Source organism: Cetorhinus maximus, chromosome 5 (genome assembly GCF_964194155.1).
Source record: "Cetorhinus maximus chromosome 5, sCetMax3.hap1.1, whole genome shotgun sequence".
Lineage (NCBI taxonomy): Eukaryota > Metazoa > Chordata > Chondrichthyes > Lamniformes > Cetorhinidae > Cetorhinus > Cetorhinus maximus.
Window position 1 is genome coordinate 6663938 of NC_135883.1, and position 22697 is coordinate 6686634.

The 22697-nt window shown below is 45.0% G+C and overlaps 1 protein-coding gene across 17 annotated transcripts in view; it reads left to right on the top strand.

Moving 5' to 3' along the window:
• The window catches only part of LOC144680470 (putative Polycomb group protein ASXL2), a 312304-nt gene that overhangs the window by 166959 nt on the left and 122648 nt on the right, over positions 1-22697 (top strand). The window contains exon 1 of one of the 17 annotated variants that reach the window (XM_078541456.1): positions 8395-8416. The exons of 15 other annotated variants lie outside the window; for them this stretch is intronic. The gene's annotated coding sequence lies outside the window, so the exon portion shown is untranslated. Of the gene's footprint in view, positions 1-8394; positions 8417-17153; positions 17271-22697 lie in introns of those variants that run through there. One more of the 17 variants, XM_078541459.1, reaches the window with a different exon arrangement.

Here is a 22697-nt window from a genome sequence, read left to right on the forward strand (position 1 = left end):
TAGAAAGTTTCTTGTACCTCTTGAGATAAAATGCAACTTTCTGGGGTTGATTTAGCAGTCCTTGGTCATGTCTTCTAGAATTAACATAAAACGTAGGACTTCAATGGAATGGTGCCTGCTAGAGTCCTGACCAGAAGCCTTTAATTCACAGGGCTGCAGGGAGCCAAAACTGGGAGATTATGGGACAGGAGAGGAAAGCAAAGAAAGATGGAGAGAAGTTGTGAAGGTGCGAAAATAAATAGTGAAGGAGAAATAAAGATCAAGTTGAAAGACTAGGAATAAAGAAGTAAATGCAAGTTAGTGTAAAGAAAGGAAAGCAGCATGACTAAGCTATTGTGTTAACTGCTATTATGTTACAGCACAAAAGCACTGTCAAATCCATGCACTGGTTCTACTTGTCTTTGTTAAGAACATTCATTGAACTCCTAATGCAAATCACTATACAAAACATTTGACAGCTTTTGACAATGTAAAAGGCATTTATATGCATTCACGTGTTTTAATTGAATCATCAAGCTATTCACACTGGTCACTTGCACTGGTGTTTGGAGGAGAGTCCCGGGAAAACTTGTTACACACATGTACAGTTTGATTGCCTTCTAAATTGTGGTAAATTAGTAGGAGGAGATTGGACCAGTTTCCATATGCTAGAGTTGTTATCCAAAGGAAATTTGGATCAATTTAAATAGGACTAAGAGATATCAACAGCTATTATACTTCCATTTCACCTGTTGACTTGAGGCTTTATTTAAAATAAATATATTTTGTTTTAAGCATCTGTTTGCCATGATGTTATAATGTCGATGCACAGTGGGCAACAGCTTATGGGCAGGAAGAGAGTTTGAGATATAGGTTAGCACTTGGATTGCAACACGTTGGTCCCAATCTCTACTAAAAATAAATTCAGCTACCCCCACCCCATGTTGAGGGCAATCTTGATCTTTCTTCATCCACCAGCACTGAACATTAACTCTTCCTTCACTTCATCTCCACTAAGAAGAAATCCTTAACACCTGCTGAGCTAAAGCTAGTCCCATAATGATCCCCCCACTTAGTTGCTTCCCTCCATCCCCCTTTGCATGCCCAGTAACTCAAGCCCACCTAATGAGAAGCCAATTTCTCTGCCTCCTTATCCACTCAGAAACAACCCATGCCCCTTACCCAAATGCAACTCAGCATCTTCCCCACTCTGAGCTGAAAACTTAACCTCTGTCAAAGGAAAATGCTTTTTTATCCCCTTTTCCCATGGAGATCCAATTGGTCAGTGTAGTACCCCTCTTCCCTTTCTACTGAGAGGAAATTTGACCCATTTCCCATTGTCCACTCTTCCCCCAACTCCCTTCCCAATTCCACTTCATCTCCTCTTCACTTCTCCATAACCCGATTCACCTCCTTCTCCCATTCCTGTCCACCTCGCTACCTTTCTCCGTTCCCCCTTTCCCCATCTCTGCCTCATCCCCACTGTGAAGAAATGGAAACAGGCTCAGCACTGCAGATCTCCTTGTCAACCTCTGTTGTCCCTTCTCTATCCCTTTCCTGACCTGAATCCAGTAATCCCACCATCTTCCAACCTTCTGGACCTAAATGAAGTGTCAAGCCTCAGATATGTGGTGAAAGATGGAACACTAGAGTCTTCTCTCAATTCTCTTGCAGGTTTTTATTTACAGAGACACATTGCACCTTTCCCAAAACACCTCTTTCAGAGAGTCCCTCGCAAGTGAATCACCAAATAACACCCATGAATACAGAACACCCAGTGGATATACAATTAACTTATTAGAAGTGGTCTTTACTTCCTGTGTGCAGCATCACGGGAGATCTGAATAAGCGAGCGCAATAGAAAAATATAGAATTGAGCAGCTGAAACAAAAATTAAAAACATTACTCTAAAAGTATTTTCTTCTTAAATTTCTCATCTACAAAGGAACGATATTCTAACCTTGTACAATTTTATCAAGTATCTGCCATTGTAGAATGTGTACATGTTAAGACCACTGAAGTGTTGTAGAGCATATGTGCTGAGAAGGCAAAGGTTATGCAGTGGTGAAGTGCTAATAAAAATAAGTTAATTAGGCCTCATAAGGTGGTAGAGAAAGCGAAGGGGCTGAATTTTCCCACAAGCTTGGGGACCCTGAAGTCGGGGCCAAATGGGGGGCCTGAGCCCGCACATGATGAAAGCGTGCTCTCCAACCCAATCTCCCCAGAGGGAGCCTCCTAATTGGCTACCTCCATACTCACTGTCCTACTGAGGACAGTGGGTGGGCTCCCGATGCCACTGGGTCACTCCGAGGACCTACAACTCTAGGCTGCTCCACCACGAGACGTGGGCAGTGCTGAGGCAGGTTGGAGACTGCAAGGGCACCTCAACATTTAAAAATTTTGAGAGGTAAAGCTGTTTGGGCCCTTGGAGTAGAGGGAAAAACCCCTTTGGATGAATCATTTTGTCTGAAGATGCAGCCTTCCCTGACTGCGGTGCCCTCTTTGGAGCGGGGAACCTCTGGCTCCAATGGCCCCCTGGTCTCTGTAAGCGGCAGGGGAAGGAATTCAGTCTGCCAGCAGCAAAATGCTAGCATTGTCACAAAATCACCTCTAGTTGGGATTTTAATCATCCCAATTGTCTTCCCGCCTCCATGGAGGGAGCAGCTGATCCTACTCCCTGCCCACCCCTGGGAAAGTTCCCCAGTTGCTTCCTTCCATTGGTGAGGAAGCCGTGCCAATGCGGTTCTCCTCTATTTTCCTGGCTCCTTGCCTCCAAGTCCTCCACACCAGGGCTGGGAAAATACAGCTAAAGTTGATTTGACTGGGAATTCACCTATATTACTCATTCTGTTCTTTATAGCTTAATTTTGCAAATTTAGAGAAAACATTTTCAATTTTTTTAACACTTAAAACCTCTGGTTGAACAGCATTTGCTGCTATCCATCGTGCAGCTTTTTTGTTGCGCTGTCTCAGATATAAGTAAAGAGTTGAAGGTATCTATTTGAACACGAATGTGACTCAAATACATTACTCACCAGGATGTGTGGGCTGCTCATCAAATGTTGATTGCAAATTGCTGTTAATGTCAAAGCTGCCAACATTATGTAACAAAATAACTGAGGGTGATGCAGACTCCTTTGTCAGTCCTTAATGCTCTAGTATATGTTATGCAGGAATGTGAGTAGAAAATGATAGAGCAGAAAGAAAATTGAACATTTCATTTAGTTTGGGGTCATACGAACATACGAATTGGGAGCAGGAGTAGGCCACTCCACCCTTTTATCCTGATCTGCCATTCAATAAGATCATGGCTGATCTGATTGTAGCCTCAACCCCACACTCCTGCCGACCCCCGATTACCTTTTGCCCCTTGTTAATCAAGAATCTATCTAGCTCTGCCTTAAAAATATTCAAAGACTCTGCCTCCACTGCCTTTTGAGGAAGAGAATTTCAAAGACTCATGACCCTCTGAGAAAAAAAATTCTCCTTATATCTGTCTTAATTGAGCAACCTTTATTTTTAAACAGTAACCCCTAGTTCTAGATTCTCCTACAAGAGGAAACATCCTCTCCACATCCACCCTGTCAAGACCCCTCAGGATCTTAAAGGTTTTAATCAAGTTGTCGCTTAATCTTCTAAACTCCAGTGGATACAAGCCTAACCTGTCCAACCTTTCCTCGTAAGACAAGCCGTTCAGTCCTCATGTTAGTCTAGTAAACCTCTGAACTGCTTCGAATGCATTTACATCTTTCCTCAAATAAGGAAACCAGTAACGTACACAATACTCCTGCTGTGATCTTAGCAGTGCCCTGTACAACTGAAGCACAGCCTCCCTATTTCTGTAATCAATTCCCCTCACAATGAATGATAATGTTCTATTAGCTTTCCTAATTACTCGTTGTACCTGCATACTAACCTTTTGTGATTCTTGCACAAGGACACCCAGATCCCTTTGAATCTCAGGGCTCTGCAATCCCTTGCCATTTAGATAATAAGCTTCTTTTTCATCCTTCCTGCCAAAATGGACAATTTCACATTTGCCCACATTATACTCCATTTGCCAGATCTTTGCCCACTCACTCAACTTATCTATGTCACTTTATAGCCTCCTTAAGTCCTCTTCACGTTTACTTTCCTACCTATCTTTGTGTCGTCCACACATTTAACAACCATTTCTTCAGTCCTTTCATCCAAGTCATTTATATAAATTGTAAAAAGTTGAGGCCCCAGCACTGATCCCCGTGGCACACCACTGCCAAATGTGACAAAAAAAAAATAGAAACCAGAAAAATACCCATTTAAGCCAGCTCTCTGCTTCCTATCAGCTAGCCAATCTTCTATCCATGCGAATATGGGGATTTGTCAGCCCGCAGCCCCAACAATTTGCTCAATACCACTTCCCTGGCGATTGTAATTTTCCCGAGTTCCTCCCTCCCTTCCATTTCCTGATTTCAGCTATTTCCAGGATATAGTGAAGACCGAAGCAAAATACTTGATTAATTCATCCGCCATCTCCCTACATTCCATCATCAATTCCACAGATGCACTCTTTTCTTATTTAATTATCTATAGAAACTCTTACTATCTGTCTTTATATTACTAGCTAGCTTTCTCTCATACTCTAATTTTTCCTTCCTTATTAATCTTTTTTGTCATTCTTTGCTGTTCTTCATATTATTTTCAAACTTCTGACCTGCCACCTGTCTTTGCGTAATCATATGCTTTTTCTTTTCCAAGTTTGAAATTGTCTTTAACTTTTTTCTTTAACCATGGATGGTGGGCCCTCTCCTTGGAATTTTTCTTTCTCATTGGAATGTATCTATTCTATGTATTCCGAAATATCTCTTTGTACCTCTGCCACTGAACTTCTGTTGACCTATCCCTTAATCTCAGTTGCCAGTTCACTTTAGCTAGCTGTTTTTAATTCATTCACGGGATGTGGGCTTCGCTGGCTGGGCCTAGTTGTCCTTGAGAAGGTGGTGGTGAGCTGCCTCCTTGAACCACTGCAGTCCATGTGGTGTAGGTACACCCATAGTGCTGTAAGGAAAGGAGTTCCAGGATTTTGACCCAACGACAGTGAAGGAATGGCGATATATTTCCAGGTCAGGATGGTGAGTAACTTGGAGGGGAACTTCCAGGTAGTGGTGTTCCCATCTATCTGCTGCCCTTGTCCTTCTAGATGGTAGTGGTCGTGGGTTTAGAAGGTGCTGTCGGAAGGAGCCTTGGTGAATTCCTGCAGTGCATCTTGTAGATGGTACACACTGCTGCTACTGTGCATCGGTGGTGGAGGGAGTGAATGTTTGTGGATGTTGTGCCAATCAAGCGGGCTGCTTTGTCTTGGATGGTGTCAAGCTTCTTGAGTATTGTGGGAACTGCATTCATCCAGGCAAGCGGGGAGTATTCCATCACACTCCTGACTTGTGCCTTGTAGATGGTGAACAGGCTTTGGGGAGTCAGGAGGTGAGTTACTCATCGGTGGATTCCTAGCCTCTGACCTGCTCTTGTAGCCACAGTATTTATATGGCTAGTCCAGTTCAGTTTCTGGTCAATGATAACCCCCAGGATGTTAATAGTGGGGGATTCAGTGATGGTAATGCTATTGAACATCAAGGGGCTTTGGTTAGATTCTCTCGTTGGAGATGGTCATTGCCTGGCACTTGTGTGGCGTGAATGTTACTTGCCACTTGTTAGCAGAAGCCTGGATATTGTCTCAGTCTTGCTGCATTTGGACATGGACTGCTTCAGTATCTGAGGAGTCGCGAATGGTGCTGAACATTGTGCAATCATCAGCGAACATCCCCACTTCTGACCTTATGATGGAAGGAAGGTCATTGATGAAGCAGCTGAAGATGGTTGGGCCAAGGACACTACCCTGAGGAGCTCCTGCAGTGATGTCCTGGAGCTGAGATGACTGACCTCCAACAACCACAACCATCTTCCTTTGCACTAGGTATGCTTTCATGCCCTCATAATTGCCCTTATTTAAGTTTAAAATACTAGCCTTGGATAAAATTTACTGAAACATTCAGTAGCTTTGTTTTGTCATTTATCCAGAATTTAAGATGTGAAAATCGCAACGAGCAACATTGGGTTAGGGACCCATTCCCTGTTTTTACAATTTAATGCCTCCATCCCTGATTAATAGGCAGGGTGTGCTGAATAGGCTGGCTATGCTCAAAGTTGAGAAGTTGCCTGGTCCAGAGGCTTACATCCCAGATTGTTAAGGGAAGTGGGAGTGGAGATAGTAGAAGGGATTGCCATAATTACCCAATCTTCCCTGGGTTTAAAGGAGAGGTGGGCGAGGTGGGAGCACCAGAGGAGAGGATGGGGGTAAATGTGAAACCATTGTTCAAGAAGGGGGAGATAATAGCTAAAGGATGGTCAGTTTATCACTCGTCTGTGGTGGGTAGGTTTTAGAAACAGTGGGCAGAATTTTCTGCCTGTTGGACGGGCGGGCCTGACCCAATCTCCGGCGGGTGGGGAGCCGATCCCCGCCGGAGAAGTGGGCCGCACCGCCATTTTATGTGGGCAGGCCAATTAAGGCCCACCCAGCGTTATGTCTGGCGGGAAGCGCTATGCACTCCCTGTGCGGGCGGGGGATTCCCCAAAAGCGAGAGTGGGCTCTTTCGCACATACGCACAAAAGAGCGCACATCTCCCTGAGGCTAAGTGCTGCCTCAGGGAGATCGCTTCCACTTTGAACAATATTAAAAATAGAAATAAAAAAATCCCTAACATGTCCCCCTCATGTAACAATGTCACATGAGGGGGACATGTTCATAATTTACAGATTAACTTTATTAAAATTTTTAACACCCTGCATGAAACCTCATCCCGCCGGTATCCTGCATAGATCTTTGAAGGTAGCAGGAAGGATATGGAGGTCCTTGGGAGGATACAGATGAGCTTCAGCAGAATTGTTTCAGGGATGAGGGATCTTAGCTATTATGTTAGGTTAGAGAAGCTGGGGATTTTTTCCTTGGAGCAAAGAAGATTGCTGGAACATTTACACAGGATTACATAGGATATTTGGCACAGAGATGGCATTATGAGATTGTGACAGGTTGAGATAAGGTAGACAAAGAAACGCTGTTCCCATTAGCTGATGGTAGAAGGACTAGGATTTAAGGTTTTTAGCAAGAGATAAAGAGGGCTGTGAGGAAGAGGGTTTTTATGCAGAAACCGGTAATAACTTGGCATTTGCAGCCTACGAGGGCAGAGGAGCAGAAACAACCAGTGACTTCAAAAGGAAATTGGACAGACACTTGAGGGAAATAAACTTGCAGGACTACAGGGATAGAGTGGAGGTCCGGGACTGATAGAATTGTTCTATAGATGAGCCAACTGGTTGCCTCCTGTGCCGTAAATGTCTATGATGCTATGACATTGGAAGTCTTTCAGAATTGAGTCAATTGCAAGGACTGTTGCAGCTCACCTTGTTTAGGGGCAGATATCTTCTGACAACAACTTCCAGATTTCTCTGTTTAGCTGCACTTGTGCGATTGCCAGAAGTTGCTGTCTAATTTAATCCATAATAACGGTGCACACTGATCACCTCACTGTTACTCCTATCACAAAATCTGGATCAATATGAAGAACTTAATAAATACAAGTTTGGCTTTTCTTTTCTAATTTAAGTTAAAGGCAATTATGTTTGAAGAAACAAAGATTTGGAAGTCTGAATTTCATTATTGCATTTTTTGTTCCTCATTTATATTATACAAATGGTTATTTTAGTGAATGAATTAAAATGTCTATGAATAACTTTAATGATGAATGTGGTATAACTTTTAATATAATTATCAACAGTGTGTATTTGTAATATTATGTGAGATATCCACTTCCATTTTAATGGTGCTGATTTAAGTACTCGGACTAAAGGGGCTAATTATAGATAAGTTCATACACACACACAGGAAATGAAGGATAACGTCAGGTGTGTTATTTTTTTTATTATATATTATTAAAGCTTCTTCTGAATCTGTTTATTCATATAAGTCAACTAATCTAATATTTCTTTTATTCCCCACTGCCACTCACCATTTGTCCTTTTTAAAAACAAATCTTGTCCCTATTAAATTACAGAAGGTAAGAAATTTGGAATGTAAAAAAACAGATCTTAGTTTCATGCAAGACATTATTGTTGCATGCGTTTACCGGACCTCATTATTCATATAAATGAAAGGGAAAGAACTTGAAAGCAATCATGGAGCTGTTGGCTTTGAAGAACGTAGTCATTAGTTTCATTATTTTGATGTGTGCTGAAGTCTGTGGCTGCCTGTTCTGGCTTTTGGTACAATGTGATGTTCATTAGCTTGTGGGTCTAAATGTTGCTGTCAAGTCACTGCAAGCCCAGCACGGAGAGAATCTTGCTCTTGAGGTTTTTGCTGGAGTTGCTTTTAGTCTGCCTTCTTGCTATACAGGCCTTTCAACAGACTGTGAGTTTGACTTTGTGCATTTGTTTATAATATTGGTTTATTTATCCTTATGATGTTGCAGTAGGTGTGTGTGTGTGTGAATATGTTAAAAGTAAGAAATGGCCAGAAGTGAATTTAGTGTAAAACCTTCTATGAATTTGCATTTAGTATTGACAGTTTTGGTAGTCTTTACATGAAATAAACCAGGTTTAAAGTCTTTTCGCATGATAAGGAACAAAGTATCCGAATGAAAATTCTTGCTGTGGCAGGAGTTTGTATTATTTTATGAAATTCTAGCCAGGATATTGCATTCAGAAAGTAGGTGTGTGCTTTTTTGAAATGGGCCACACAGCTCCCTTTCCAACAAAAGTTATTTATATATTTCAAATTTCGGGCCATGTACTTTAATTATGTTTCAATATTTGTCCGATCAGCAGCATAATAAGGTGTTTAAAAAGCGTTTGATAAAGTGCTACCTAAAAAGCTGGTTAACAAAACTGAGACTTGTGGAATAGGAGGGTGAGTGTCAGCTTGGTTTTAAAAAATGGCTCAAGGACAGAAAACAGCGAGTCACGATAAATGATTGCCTTTCAGACTGGAGGGTGGGAGACAGTGGTGTTGCCCGAGGGTCAGTACTAGGCCCACTGCTTTCTTCAATATAAATAAATGACTTGGATATTGGAAGACAGAGTAAAATTTCAAAATTTGGCAACAATACCAAACTTGGAGGTGTGGCAAAGGATGCGGGCAATTGACTGCAGCAGGACACGAATAAACAAGCAGAATGGGCAGAGAAACAGCAGATGCAACTTAATACAGAGAAGTGTGAGGTGATGCATTTTGCCAGAAGGGATAGGGAGAGGTGTAATAGCACAGTTTTAAAGAATGTGCAGGGACAAAGGGACTTGGAGCTTCATACGCATAGATCTTTGAAGGTGGCAGGACATATTGAGGGGGTACTAAGCAAAGCATGCGGGCTTCATAAATAGAGGTATTGAGTACAAAAGCAGGGAAGTTTTGCTGAATGTACTGAAAGCTCTGGTTAGGACACAATGAGAGTATTGCATCCTGTTCTGGTCACCCCACTTTAGGAAGATGTGAGGGTCCTTGAGATGGTGCAATGGAGTTTTACCAGAATGGTTCCAGGGTTAAGGGAACTTAGCTATAATATTAGCTTGGAGAAATTGGGTTTGTTCTCCTTGCAGCAAAGGAAATTGAGGGGAGATTTGATGGAGGTGCACAAGATTATGACAAAGAAAAGCTAATTCCCAATAACTGATGGTACAAGGACTGGCGGACACAGATTTAAGGGTTTGGGCAAGAGAAACAGGAGGGATGTGAGAAAGAACATTTTTAGGCAGCAAGTAGTATCAAGAAACGGCTGAAGGCACTGGACACCGCAAAGGCTATGAGCTCTGACAACATTCCAGCAATAGCAATTACTCTCCAGAACTAGCTGTGCCATTAGCCAAGCTGTTCCTGTACAGCTGCAATACTGGCATCTACCCAGCAATGTGGAAAACTGTCCAGGTATGTCCTATCCACAAAAAGTAGGACAAATCCAGTATAGTCAATTACTGTCCCATCAGTCTACTCTCAATCATCAGCAAAGGGATGGAAGCAGTTGTCGACAGTGCTATCAAGCGGCCCTTACTCAGAAACAATCCGCTCACTGATACTCAGTTTGGGTTCTGCCAGGGCCACTCAGCACCTGGCCTTACTACACTCTTAGTTCAAACATGGACAAAAGAGCTGAACTCAAGAGAGTGAGGTGAGAGTGACTGCCCTTGACACCAAGGCCACAGTTGACAGAGTGTGGCATCAAGGAACCCTAGCAAAACGAGTCAACGGGAATCAGGGGAAAATGCTCCACTGGTTGGAGTCATACCTAGTACAAAGGAAGATGGTTGTGGTTGTAGGAGGTCAATCGCCTCAGTGCCAGGACATCACTGCAGGAGTTCCTCAGGGTAGTGTCCTCGGCCCAACCATCTTCAACTGCTTCATCAATTACATTGCCCCGCCCATCATAAGGTCAGAAGTGGGGATGTTCGCTGATGATCAAGGAATCAATTACAGCAGTAAAGAGGGATGACATCTCAGAAGGCTCTTCAAATGAAGCTATATGGGTAGAACTTAAAAACAAAAAAGAAGCAATCACATTGCTGGGAGTGTACTGTAGGCCCCCTAACAGTCAGAAATAGAAGAGCAGATATGTAGGCATATTTCAGAGAAGTGCAAAAATAATAGGGTAGTAATAGTGGGGGATTTCAACTTCCCCAACATTAACAGTGTTAGCCATAGTGTGACAGATTTAAAGGGAGCGGAATTCTTAAAATGCATCCAGGAGAGCTTTTTAAGCCAGTATATCGAAGGTCCTACAAGAGTGGGGGTGGTCCTGGACTTAATTTTAGGGAATGAAGCCAGGCAAGTGGTAGAGGTGTCAGAGGGAGAGCATCTTGCAGATAGTGATCATAACTCCGTTAGATTCAAGGTGGTTATGGAAAAGGACAAGGATGGGCCAGAAATCAGAGTTCTAAATTGGGGGAAGGCCAATTTTAATAAGGTCAGATATGATTTGGCCAGAGTGGACTGGGAGCAGCTACTTTTAGGTAAATGTGCGTCAGAGCAGCGTGACTCATTCAAGAAGGAAATAAGGAGAGTACAGGGCCAACATATTCCAGTAAAGACGAAGAGCGGGACCAACAAATCCAGGGAACCCTGGATGTCGAGGGATATACAGGATTGGATAAAGAGAAAAGGGGAGGCTTATGGCAGATACCAAGAGATCAAAGCAGCGGAAGCCCTAGAGGAGTATAGAATGCTAAGGGGGAATCTTAAAAATGAAATTAGGAGAGCAAAAAGGGGGCATGAAAAAACATTGGCAGGTAAAATAAAGGAAAATACAAAGTTATTTTACAAGTACGTTAAGAGTAAGAGGATAACTAGGGAAAGAGTAAGGCCCATTAAGGACCATAGTGGTAATTTGTGTGTGGAGCCAGAAGACGTAGGTAGGGTTCTAAATGAATACTTTGTGTCGGTGTTCATAAGTGCGAGGGACGACGTGGGTATGGAAATCAGGCAGAAGGACTGTGATATAATTAAAGAAATTAGCATAGAAAGGGAGGAGGTTCTAAATAGTCTGGCAGGCTTAAAAGTAGATAAATCTCCAGGTCAGGATGAAATGTATCCCAGGCTGTTGAGTGAGGCAAGGAAGGAGTTAGGGGCGTTGGCAATAATTTTCAATACCTCTCTGGCCACAGGAGACGTGCCAGAGGACTGGAGAAGACACCAATGTGGTACCGTTATTCAAGAAAGGAAGAAGGGATAGACCAGGGAACTACAGGCCAGTCAGTCTAACCTCAGTGGTGGGGAAACTATTAGAAGCAATTCTGAGGGACAGAATTAATCTACACTTGGAGAGGCAGGGATTAATCAAGGACAGTCAGCATGGTTTTGTTAAGGGAGGTCATGTCTGACCAGTTTGATTGAATTTTTTGAAGAGGTGACCAGGTGTGTAGATGAGGGCAATGCATTTGACGTAGTCTTCTTGGACTTCAGCAAGGCTATTGATAAGGTCCCGCATGGGAGACTGATAACGAAGGTGAGAGCCCATGGAATCCAAGGCAATTTGACAAATTGGATCCAGAATTGGCTGAGTGGCAGGAAGCAGAGGGTGATGGTCGAGGAGTGTTTTTGTGACGGGATGCCTGTGTCCAGTGGGGTTCCACATGGATCGGTGTTGGGCCCCTTGCTGTTTGTGGTATATATAAATGATTTAGACTTGAATGTAGGAGGGTTGATCAGTAAGTTCGCGGATGACACGAAAATTGGTGGGGTGGTAAATAGTGAGGAGGATAGTCTTAGATTACAGGAGATATAGACGGGCTGGTCAGATGGGCTGATCAGTGGCAAATGGAATTTAATCCGGATAAGTGTGAGGTGCTGCGCTTGGGCAGGACAAACAAGGCACGGGAATACACGATGAATGGTAGGACCCTGGGAAGTACCAAGGATCAGAGGGACCTTGGTGTGCATGTCCACCGGTCCCTTAAGGTAGCGGGACAGGTAGATAAAGTGGTTAAGAAGGCATATGGGATACTTGCCTTTAATAGCCGAGGCATAGAATATACAAGCAGGGAGGTTATGCTGGAACTGTACAAAACGCTGGTTAGATCACAGCTAGAGTATTGTGTGCAGTTCTGGAATCCGCATTATAGGAAGGATGTGATTGCGCTAGAGAGAGTGCAGAGGAGATTTACCAGGATGTTGCCTGGGCTGGAGAGTTTTAGTTATGAGGAGAGATTGGATAGACTGGGGTTATTTTCCCTGGAGCAGAGGAGATTGAGGAGGGACATGATTCAGGTGTATAAAATTATGAGGGGCATAGATAAGTTAGACAGGAAGGAACTTTTCCCCTTGGTGGAGGGATCAATAACCAGGGGGCATAGATTTAAGGTTAGGGGCAGGAGGTTTAGAGGGGATGTGAGGAAGAATTTTTTCACCCAGAGGGTGGTGGGAATCTGGAACTCACTGCCTGAAAGGGTGGTAGAGGCAGAAACCCTCATAACATTTAAGAAGTATTTAGATGTGCACTTGCGATGCCATGGCATACAAGGCTATGGGCCTAGTGCTGGAAAATGGGATTAGAATAGTTAGGTACTTGTTTGACCGGTGCAGACTCGATGGGCCGAAGGACCTTTTTCTGTGCTGTAGACCTCTATGACTCTATGGCTATGATTGTTCAATGTTCAGCACCACTTGCGACTCCCCAGATACTGAAGCAGCCTGTGCCCGTATGCAACAAGACCTGAAGAACATTCAGGCTTGGGCTGACAAGTGGCAAGTAACGTTCACGCCACACAAGTCCAGGCAATGACCCCCTGCAACAAGAAGAACCTAACCATCATCGCCCCTTGACATTCAGTGGCATTATCATTGCTGAATCCTACACCGTCAACATGCTGGGGGTTCCCATTGACCTGAAACTGAACTGGACCGGCCATATAAAAACAAAAAGCTAAAAGCTACTGTGGATGCTGGAAATCCAAAACAAAAACAGAATTACCTGGAAAAACTCAGCAGGTCTGGCAGCATCGGCGGAGAAGAAATCAGTTAACGTTTCGAGCCTTCATGGCCCTTCGGCAGAACTGAAGCATAGTTAGGAGAAGGGAGAAATATAAACTGGTTTAAGGTGGGGGGGGAGTGGGGGGAAGAGAGACGTTGAGGGTGTGGTGATTGTGGAGATAAGCAGTGATAGGAGCAGATAATCAAAAGATATCACAGACAAAAGGGTCAAAGAGGTGTTGAAGGTGGTGATATTTGTCTAAGAAAAGTGCTAATTAAGAATGGAAGACAGGATATTCAAAGTACAGCTCTAGTGGGGGTGGGGTGGACAGACTAACAAGGTTTTAGTTTTAGATTTAAAAATAATGGAAATAGGTGGGGAAAGAAGAATCTATATAAATTATGGAAAAAAAAGCGGGTGGGGGGGGAGAAACGGGGTGGGGATGGGGGGAGGGGGAGTTTAAGATCTAAAGTTGTTGAATTCAATATTCAGCCCGGAAGGCTGTAAAGTGCCTAGTCGGAAGATGAGGTGCTGTTCCTCCAGTTTGTGTTGGGCTTCACTGGAACAATGCAGCAAGCCAAGGACAGACATGTGGGCAAGAGAACAGGGTGGAGTGTTAAAATGGCAAGCGACAGGGAGGTTTGGGTCTTTCTTGCGGACAGACCGCAGGTGTTCCGCAAAACGGTCGCCCAGTTTGCGTTTGGTCTCTCCAATGTAGAGGAGACCGCATTGGGAGCAACGAATGCAGTAGACTAAGTTAGGGGAAATGCAAGTGAAATGCTGCTTCACTTGAAAGGAGTGTTTGGGCCCTTGGACGGTGAGGAGAGAGGAAGTGAAGGGGCAGGTGTTGCATCTTCTGTGTGGGAAAGCAGCTTCAGCTTCCAACTTGATAGTCGCCCAACCTCGGACGGCCCGCTTCTACCTCCTACCCAAAATCCACAAACAGAACTGTCCTGGCAGACCGATCGTGTCAGCCTGTTCCTGCCCCACGGAACTCATTTCTCATTATCTTGACTTCCTTCTCTCTCCCCTTGTCCAGTCCCTTCCCACCTACATCCGTGATTCCTCTGACACCTTACGTCACATCAACCATTTCCAGTTCCCTGGCCCCAACCACTTCCTCTTCACCATGGATGTCCAATCCCTCTACACCTCCATCCCCCACCAGGATGGTCTGAGGGCCCTTAGCTTCTTCCTTGAACAGAGGCCCCAACAATCCCCATCCACCACTACTCTCCTCCGTCTGGCTGAACTTGTTCTCACACTGAACAATTTCTCCTTTAACTCCTCTCACTTCCTCCAAATAAAAGGTGTGGCTATGGGTACCCGCATGGGCCCCAGCTATGCCTGTCTCTTTATGGGGTATGTGGAACATTCCTTGTTCCAGTCCTACTCCGGCCCCCTCCCACAACTCTTTCTCCGGTACATCGATGATTACTTCGGTGCTGCTTCATGCTCTCGTCGGGACCTGGAAAAATGTATTAATTTTGCTTCCAATCTCCACTCCTCCATCATTTTCACATGGTCCATCTCTGACACTTCTCTTCCCTTCCTTGACCTCTCTGTCTCAATTTCTGATGATAGACTGTCCACCAATATCCATTACAAGCCTACCGACTCCCACAGCTACCTCGACTACAGCTCCTCACACCCCGCTTCTTGTAAAGACTCCATCCCATTCTCTCAGTTCCTTCGCCTCCGTCGCATCTGTTCTGATGACGCTACCTTCAAAAACAGCTCCTCTGACATGTCCTCCTTCTTCCTTAACCGAGGTTTTCCATCCACGGTCGTTGACAGGGCCCTCAACCGTGTCCGGCCCATATCCCGCGCATCCTCCCTCACACCTTCTCCTCCTTCCCAGAAACATGATAGGGTCCCCCTTGTCCTCACTTATCACCCCACCAGCCTCCGCATTCAAAGGATCATCCTCCGCCATTTCTGCCAACTCCAGCATGATGCCACCACCAAACACATCTTCCCTTCACCCCCCCGACGGCATTCCGTAGGGATCGTTCCCTCCGGGACACCCTGGTCCACTCCTCCATCACCCCCTACTCCTCAACCCCCACTTATGGCACCTCCCCATGCCCACGCAGAAGATGCAACACCTGCCCCTTCACTTCCTCTCTCCTCACCGTCCAAGGGCCCAAACACTCCTTTCAAGTGAAGCAGCATTTCACTTGCATTTCCCCTAACTTAGTCTACTGCATTCGTTGCTCCCAATGCGGTCTCCTCTACATTGGAGAGACCAAACGCAAACTGGGCGACCGTTTTGCGGAACACCTGCGGTCTGTCCGCAAGAAAGACCCAAACCTCCCTGTCGCTTGCCATTTTAACACTCCACCCTGTTCTCTTGCCCACATGTCTGTCCTTGGCTTGCTGCATTGTTCCAGTGAAGCCCAACACAAACTGGAGGAACAGCACCTCATCTTCCGACTAGGCACTTTACAGCCTTCCGGGCTGAATATTGAATTCAACAATTTTAGATCTTAAACTTCCCCCATCCCCACCCCGTTTCTCCCCCCCCACCCCCTTTTTTTTCCATAATTTATATAGATTCTTCTTTCCCCACCTATTTCCATTATTTTTAAATCTAAAACTAAAACCTTGTTAGTCTGTCCACCCCACCCCCACTAGAGCTGTACCTTGAGTGTCCTGTCTTCCATTCTTAATTAGCACTTTTCTTAGACAAATATCACCACCTTCAACACCTCTTTGACCCTTTTGTCTGTGATATCTTTTGATTATCTGCTCCTATCACTGCTTATCTCCACAATCACCACACCCTCAACGTCTCTCCCCCCCCCCCCCCCCCCCCCCACCTTAAACCAGTTTATATTTCTCCCTTCTCCTAACTATGCTTCAGTTCTGCCGAAGGGCCATGAAGGCTCGAAACGTTAACTGATTTCTTCTCCGCCGATGCTGCCAGACCTGCTGAGTTTTTCCAGGTAATTCTGTTTTTGTTTTGGACCGGCCATATAACTACTGTGGCTACAAGAGCAGGCCAGAGGCTGGGAATTCTGCGGCAAGTAACTCACCTCCTGACTCCCTAAAGCCTGCCCACCATCTTCACGGCACAATTCAGGAGTGTGATGGAATACTCCCCACTTGCCTGGATGAGTGCAGCTTGATCAACATTCAAGAAGCTCTACAGCATCCAGGACAAAGCAGCCTGCTTGATTGGCATCCCATCTACACACATTCACTCCCTTCAACACAGATGCACAGTAGCAGCAGAGTGAACCATCTACAAGATGCATTGCAGGAATTCACCAAGGCTCCTTAGGCAACACCTTCCAAACCCGTGACCTCCACCACCTAGAAGGACAAGGGCAGCAGATGCATGGGAACGCCTCCGCCTACAAGTTTCCTTCCAAGCGACAGAACATCCTGACATGGAACTATATCGCCGTTCCTTCACTGTCGTTGGGTCAAAATCTTGGAACTCCCTTCCTAACAGCACTGTGGGTGTACCTACACCACATGGACTGCAGCGGTTCAAGAAGGTGGCTCACCACCGCCCTCTCAAGGGCAATTAAGGATGTGCAATAAAAATCCTGGCTCACCCAGGGAGACCCACATCCACTGAACGAATAATAAAAAAAAGTGGTAATGATTGGAACTCTCTGCCCTGTGAGGGTGTGGAAGCAGAGATGATCAATAATTTCAAAAGAAATTGGTTGGACACATGAGGGAAAGAAACCTGTAGGGCTAAGAGGAAAGAGAGATATTTGACATGAAGCACTGCGAGCAGTTGGCACGGATGGTTTAAAGCACCCGGCAGTAAAGGTGACACATTGCACAGCTCAGGTAATATAATTAAGTAAATACCTATAGAAGTAAATAATTTTTAAAGTAGCCCAAATATTTTTTTTAAATGTCTGTGCTGATTTCTGATTTTTCATATCAGAAGCAAAAGTATTGCCATCACTTATATTAAAAGCATAAATTATTTGAGTTATCCTAAATCAAAATGTCTCTCTTTTGGTACAAGAAATTTACCTGGAAAATGAGTGTTCCCAGCTTGTCATCTGATTTTTTTCAGGGGAAAGGTGGGGAAATGGGTGTCTCCAAATGTCTCCAAGCTTCCCTGCCGCGACTGTACTGAATGGAGACACTCTAGCACAAACGCAGCCTTGTGCTGTGAGCTACATCTTGGCCAGAATTTTTAGCTCAGTGGGCAGGCGCGCACCCGACCCGACTGAGCATGAAATGACATCGGCCAATCATGCCGACGTCAACGCGCAGTCGCGCAATAGTTCGGTCGGCAGGCGGGGGCTGGAGCCAGCAGCGCGCCCACCGGCAATTAAAAGGCCTATAAAGGCCATTTAGTTATCAATTGACGCTAATTTTTCACTGCCCGTTCAACCTAACGGCTCGCGGGCAGGCGAAAATGCCAAGCGGCCTTTGCATTTTTTTGGAAATCTCGTCCACGGGCGGGATGAGGTTTCCCAAAGCAAATACAAATAAAATAAAACTTCCATTTTTTAATTAAAAGCATGTCCCTGCTCATGTGACAGAGTCACATGAGGGGACATGTTTTATTACATTTTTCTGCTCTTTATTATGTTTTTAAATATCTCTTCATCTCCCTGAGGCAGCTCCGTGCCTCAGGAAGATTATTCAGCGATCTCTCGCGCATGCGCGAAGTTCGCGCTAGGCCCACTTGCCCTCCACCGCCCCCCGCCCGCATAGTCAGTGCTCAGCACTGCCGCTCGCGCATCATGCTGGAGGCCCGCCAGTGTGAAATCGAGATGCGCTGTCGATCGTGGGCAGTAGTCAGCTTCTTGATTGCCCTTGTCCGGCCCCCGCCAATCCCTCATGCAAAGGGAAAAATTCTGCCCCTTATGTTGCTGGAGGAGGGAATGTGACCCAAAATGACAGGGCTTTGTTCACAACACATTCCTTTTATAAATAGTGACATGCATATCTAATACCAGACAGTTTTTTTCTCTTTTGTCGTTTTATTTAGCTATCACTGAACGTGTATCGATATGTATGAAAGAGATCTAGAAATAACATTTTCGCTCTCAGGTTATGGCCACACAAGACGATGTAAGTAAATTTAGAGCTTTATGAGTCTTGAGCCCATCATGTGGAAGATAGTGACTGTTTTGACTGAAGACTATTTCTTCAAGGCAAGACCTCAGATTTACAATGAATAATTGGGCTAGCTTTTACTGCTTTTGGTAGGAGAGAATTCCACACTAATATCACCCTTGAATACGACCCCATGAAGTCTCGTGCCATCAGGTCAAACATTGGCAAGGAAACCTGCTGCTGATTACCACATACCACCCTCCCTCAGCTGATGAATCCGTGCTCCTCCATGTTGAACACATCTTGGAGGAAGCACTGAGGGTGGCAAGGATGCAGAATGTACTCTGGGTCGGGGACTTCAATGTCATACCACCAAGAGTGGCTCGGTAGCACCACTACTGACCTGGCTGGCCGAGTCCTAAATGAGTTAGCTGCTAGACTGGGTCTGCGGCAGGTGGTGAATGAACCAACAAGAAGGAAAAACATACTTGACGTTATCCTCGCCAACCTGCCTGCCGCAGATGCATCTGTCCATGACAGTATTGGTAGGAGTGACCACCACACAGTTGTTGTGGAGACAAAGTCCTGGCTTCACATTGAGGATACCCTCCATCACGTGGTGTGGCACTACCACCATGCTAAATATGATAGATTTCGAACAGATCTAGCAACTCAAGACTGAGCATCCATGAGGCGCTGTGGGCCATCAGCAGCAGCAGAATTGTACTCCAACACAATCTGTAACCTCATGGCCCAGCATATCCCCCACTCTACCATTACCATCAAGCCAAGGGATCAACCCTGCTTCAATGAAGAGTACAGGAGGGCATGCTGGGAGCAGCACTAGGCATACCTAAAAATGAGGTGTCAATCTGATGAAGCTACAACACAGGACTACTTGTGTGCCAAACAGCATAAGCAGCAAGTGATAGACAGAGCTAAGCAATCCCACAGCCAACGGATCAGATCTAAGCTCTGCAGTCCTGCCACTTCCAGTTGTGAATGGTGGAGGACAGTTAAACAACTCACTGGAGGAGGAGGCTCCACAAATATCCCCATCCTCAATGATGGATGAGCCCAGCACATCATTGCAAAAGATGAGGCTGAAGCATTCGCAACAATCTTCAGCCAGAAGTGCCGAGTGAATGATCCATCTCAGCCTCCTCTGGAGGTCCCCAGCATCACAGATACGTCTTCAGCCAATTTGATTCACTCCACGTGATATCAAGAAATGGCTGAAGGCACTGGATATTGCACAGGCTATGGGCCCTGGCAATAGTACTGAAACTTGAGCTCCAGAACTTGCCATGCCCCTAGCCAAGCTGTTCCAGTACAGCTACAACACTGGCATCTACCCGGCTATGTGGAAAATTGCCTAGGTATGTCTTGTCCACAAAAAGCAGGACAAATCCAACCCGGCCAATGACCGCCCCATCAGTCTACTTTTGATCATCAGTCAAATAATGGAAGGGGTCAATCACAGTGTTATCAAGCGGCACTTACTTAGCAATAACCTGCTCACTGCTGCCAGTTTGGGTTCCACCAGGGCCAGTCAACTCCTGATCTCATTACAGCCTTGCTCAAACATGAAGAAAAGAACTGAACTTCCGAACTGAGGTGAGAGTGACTGCCCTTGACATCAAGGCAGCATTTGACCGAGTTTGGCATCAAGGAGCCTCAGCAAAACTGGAGTCAATGGGAATCAGAGGGAAAACTCTACACTGGTTGGAGTTATACCTAGCACAAAGGAAGATGGTTGTGGTTGTTGGGGGTCAGGCATTTCAGCTCCAGGACATCACTTCAGGAGTTCCTCAGGGTAGTGTCCTTGGCCCAAATATCTTCAGCTGCTTCATCAATGATCTTCCTTCCATCTTAAGGTCAGAAGTGGGGATGTTCGCTGATGATTGCATGATGTTCAGCATCATTCATGACTCCTCAGATACTGAAGCAGTCCATCTCCAAATGCAGCAAGACCTGGACAATATCCAGGCTTGGGCTGACAAGTGGCAAGTAGGAAAGTATGTTCTTCATGCTGCTGCCACTTTAATGGATAATCCCTGAATCAGAGCATCATCATTCAATCACAGCAGCAATGTGTGTTTTCCACATTCAGAAATTTTTATCCAGAGTAGTTGATTGTGTAATTTACCCCACTTCCACAGGATTAACTGTATTTACCTCTCAACTGTATTTAGGGCAAATGGGCTATGACTCCATACCTCTGAAAATAAGGTGCAAGTCCATTATCTGGTCATACCAGTAGTTTCAATATAGAACAGCCTCCAATTCCAGCATCTTATTGCAAATGCTTCTACTATTCATCTATAAACACTGCTGTATATGCACCTCCATTCATGCATCATTTATGCCTGCTTTTCTGTGGTTCCTGATGTTATTTTGGTCTGTCTAAATTTATGTATCTATGCACATCCATTGACTATCTTGAATCCTATGATCCATCTCACCTTGGATCCAGTTGCCCCCCCCACTACTTCCTCCTTCCCCGTGATCTCTTCCCCACACTCCCCCTCAACACTTCTACTTGGTTAGTTGAAATATCTCTTGATTGTCTCAATGTTCCTGACAAGCCTATTTGCTCCTATTTGATTGAGAGCCTGTGTATGCAGTTACTTCTATTTTGAAAGTATTGTTGAATATTATTGACTCCAGACTGTATCCATGCATTTACATTCTCCACCACCTTGCTCTGCTTGGGTGAGCTTCTTCTCACTGAACAACTTCTTCTTCAACACCACTTACTTGCTTTAAATAAAAAGTGTTGCTGTGGGCATGGGTCCTAGCCAAGCCTGCCTTTTTTGTGTGATATGCGGAACATTCACTATTTCAGTCCTACTCTGGGCGGGGGCTCCATTTTCTTTTCCTAGTACATTGATGGCTGTATAGGTGCCACCTTTTGCTCTTGCCGTGAAGTGGAAAATTTCATTGACTTAGTTTCCAATTTCCACCCTTCTCTCACCTTCACCTGGTCCATCTCCAACTCTTCCCTTCCTTGACTTCTCTGTCTCCATTTCTTGGGATAGACTAATATTCATTACAAGCCCGCTGACTCCCACAGCTACCTTGCCTGCACTTCCTCCCACCCTGCATCCTCCATTGCATTCTCCCAGTTTCTCCGTCTCTGTCACAGCTGTTCCGATGATGCCACCTTTCACACCACTGCTTCCGATACGTCTTCCTTTTTCCTCAACCGAGGATTCCAACCCACCATGCTAGACAGGGCCCTCCACCATGTCTGAACCATTTCACAAACTTCTGCTCTTACCCCTTCCCCTCCCTCCTTGAACCATGATAGGGTCTTCCTCATTATTACCTTCCACCCCATTAGCTTTCGTATTCAACAGATCATCCTCCACCATTTTCGCCAGCTCCAATGCAATTCCACTGCAAAACACATCTCTCCCTGCCCTCTCCTTTCAGCATTCTGAAGGGACCGTTCCCTCCATAACACCCTGGTCCGCTTCTCAGGCAACCCCTCCCTTCCCTTCAGCACCTTTCCATGCCGGTGCCGTGCGCTCCCTCCCTTCTCACTATCCAAGGCACCACACACAGCGATTTACTTGTACTTCTTTCAGTTTAGTATACTGTATTCGCTGCTCACAATGTGGTCTCCTCTACACTGGGGAGACCAAACACAGACTTTGTGGAACGCCTCCATTCAGTTCACAAGCATGACCCTGAGCTGCCTGTCGCTTGTCATGTTAATTCTCCACCTTGCTCCTGTTCTGACCTTTCTGTCCATGGCCTGATACAATGTTCCAAAGCTCAACACAAGCTCAAGGACCAACACCTTGTCTTTCTTCTCAGCACTCTACAGATTCCTGAACTCAATAATATTGAGTTCAACAAATTTAGGTCATAACTTCTGCCTCCACCTTGTTCGATTTTTCTTTTATAGGTTTTTTTTTGCTGGCTTGTTTCTTTCTTTTTCCCTTATGCATTCAGGTGGCTACTATACAATCATTCATGCCTGATCTTTGTTTCTTTACTATACCCATTGCCACTTTCTTTGGCTTTTCCAAATTGAAATCGTTTGTTAATTTGATCTCTCCAGCCCTCCACCCTATCACAGGCCTTCTCCTTTGTTCATCCTGCCCCTTCCCCACTTCTACTGGCATAAAAATTCATACATTTCTATCTTTCTTCCGTTCTGATGAAAGATCGTCAACCTGAAATGTT